We start from the raw sequence: 2,600 nt of genomic DNA on the forward strand, positions 1-2,600 counted from the left end.
TAATCTAAATGGAGCCCATATGCCAAATATATGGGAAGTTACATATGGGCATGCCCTTATTTAATTTGCATGGGACCCATATGCCAAATAACTGGGCATATAATTATGGGAATGCACACATTTAATCCACATGGGTTCAATGTGCCAAATATCTGGGAAAATACATATTGGCATGCCCATGTTCAGTCTACATGGGCACCACATGCCAAATAACTGGGCAGTTAATTATGGGAATTCCCACATTAATCTACACGGAGCCCATGTGCCAAATATCTGGGAAAATAAATATGGACATGCTCTTGTTCAATCTACACGGGCCCCATATGCTGAATAACTGGGCGGATAGTTATGGAAATAATACCCGCATTTACTCCACATGGGGCCCATGTGTTAATAGCTGGGGAAATACATGGGCTTAAGCTAGTGTTTAATTTACACATTTACATATGCCAAATAACAGGGAAGATAACCTTGGGAATTGCCACATTTAATCTACATGTGACCCATATACCAAATATCTGGGAAAATTCATGTCCATGTGCAATCTACATGGGTCCAATATGCCAAATTCCCATAGGGCCTAATGTGTCAAATATATAGGAAATAATATTTGTGCCTGTGTTTACTCTACATATATAGCCACATATGCCAAAGTAACTGGACAAATAGCTGTAGGAATATGTACGCCACATGGGGCCCATGTGCCAAATATCTGGGAAAATGCATGGCCATTTCTTATGTTCATTGTACATGGGCCCCACATGCCACATACCTGGGCAGATAATTATGCCCTGGATTCCACTTTGACCCACTGTTAATTATACTTTATTTTTAAGACGTTATACGTAGCTACAGTTATGACATGAATGCCCCATTGCGGTACTTTTTACTTAATAAGTGTGTGCGCATGCTCAGTAGAAATACCAGTTTGTGTGAATGAAGCTAGCGATGATGGGACCATCGGACTTAAGCCAATGAACTAGCTGTCTTTGGCAGTTCCAGTGTCCCGTTTCAAGTTTTGAATTCACAAAGGAAGCGCCCATTCTAGTGCCGTCGTCTTGTAGCGAGTGTAAATGAAGGAAGATTCATAGGCCTAAGAAAGTGAAGTAAAAGTAAGTAATTTATACTAGTGTAGCCTAGACCTAACTGTTGTTGAATTCCCTAACTATACTACTGTGCTAGGCCTAATTCGCGGCCAAAACCATTGCATTCCCTGGGCCATACTAGGCCTAGATCTTCTTGTATAAGCGTAAGCTGGCCTAGATTCTTGAACTAGCGTTGGATCGCCAGTTAACTCTCTGGCTAGGGGCATAAGCCAAGGCATATCCTACGTGTTTTGTCTATTATATTTTTCGCCGGTGTATAGGCTAGGCCCTGTCTACCTAACTAATGTCATTGTGTATAGCTAGGCCTAGCCTAGACTTTGTGATGTAACTTTAATATAGGGGACCTGGCTGGCAAGCCCTTCCCACCCCCCAAGCTAGGGGGCCTAGCTAGGCTGTCCATATATGTAATGTTTTATGACTGTTTATGACACAACACGACGGACTGACAGGAGACGATTGCAATTTTCTCAGTTCAGTATTTATTGTTAAACATAGGTGGCAGCAAACATTGTTTATTGGAGATGAATACATTACAACTCTCCCCTGTGTAATCTGTTAGTGGTTTAAACATTTAGGTGTGCAACATTATATTGTAGAATTATCTGATGAATTTGTTTTCATATTATATATATAAACTTTCAAAACAACACTATTCTAATCTCATAAGAAAATCTAAATTAACAGATGGCTCAGGTATACTCTATTTTAAAACTATCAGTTTGAGTATCGATCGTTACTGTATATAAGTGATATTTAATCTGAGCTCAATAAACGTTATAGATCTATCAAAGTTTACTGTTTGCCATATCCTTGGACCTAGTCCCTAAAACTGAATAAATAAATAAATAAAAAAGAAGTATAGTTTCGTCATTGGATAAGATAAGGGCAGGCAAATTTGGTGTCATTTTTTTGTAGTATACAGTACATGTGAAAATTGTATTTCTTTTAAATCAATCAAAAATGCTGTACTAAACAAGGACAGCATCTAGAAATTTGTTATAATGCTAATCATACCTTTGTTTTTATATAATTTGGCATTACAGTCAGATAATTAAGTAAAATTCATATATAAAATACAATAAGGTCAAATAACAAAAATTCCTTGTTTCCCGTCTCCTCCCTCACCATTTTTTGGGCCCGCATCAGTTTTTTTGTTTTTTGTTATTTTTAAAATTTTGGGGTGTTTTTACATCAAAAATGCAAAATTTCAAAATAACACAAAGACCATAACAAAAGAAGCAATGACAAAACTATTGACAAATTGTTTACAACACATATTGCTACGCAGAGAACATTCTTTGGCATATTTTAACGAACTGTGAAAAATACAAAACATCAAATAATAAGTGCTTCCCTCACCAACTTTTTGAAAAAAAACAGGACAGGAAACAAGGATTTTTTGTTACTTGGCCTAATTATAATACCGCATTTATTCGAATAAACACCCCGGGATGTTCATTGTTCAGATGGGTTTTTGAGGAGCCAGCGTTTACT

At 37.3% G+C, this 2,600-nt stretch overlaps 1 protein-coding gene and 1 long non-coding RNA gene across 3 annotated transcripts in view; both read left to right on the forward strand.

Annotated features, from left to right (window-relative positions):
• Nucleotides 1-2,600, forward strand: part of LOC117112074 (enterin neuropeptides-like) — a 44,379-nt gene that overhangs the window by 31,012 nt on the left and 10,767 nt on the right. The gene's annotated exons all lie outside the window — the stretch shown is intronic.
• The window catches only part of LOC117112077, a 5,204-nt gene continuing 3,411 nt past the window's right edge, over nt 808-2,600 (forward strand). Inside the window, exon 1 of the long non-coding RNA XR_004445974.1 lies at nt 808-1,112. This is a non-coding gene — a long non-coding RNA (uncharacterized LOC117112077). The remainder of the gene's footprint in view (nt 1,113-2,600) is intronic.

Source organism: Anneissia japonica, unplaced genomic scaffold, assembly GCF_011630105.1.
Source record: "Anneissia japonica isolate Jap-2015-1 unplaced genomic scaffold, ASM1163010v1 scaffold1711_len111019_cov107, whole genome shotgun sequence".
Classification (NCBI taxonomy): domain Eukaryota; kingdom Metazoa; phylum Echinodermata; class Crinoidea; order Comatulida; family Comatulidae; genus Anneissia; species Anneissia japonica.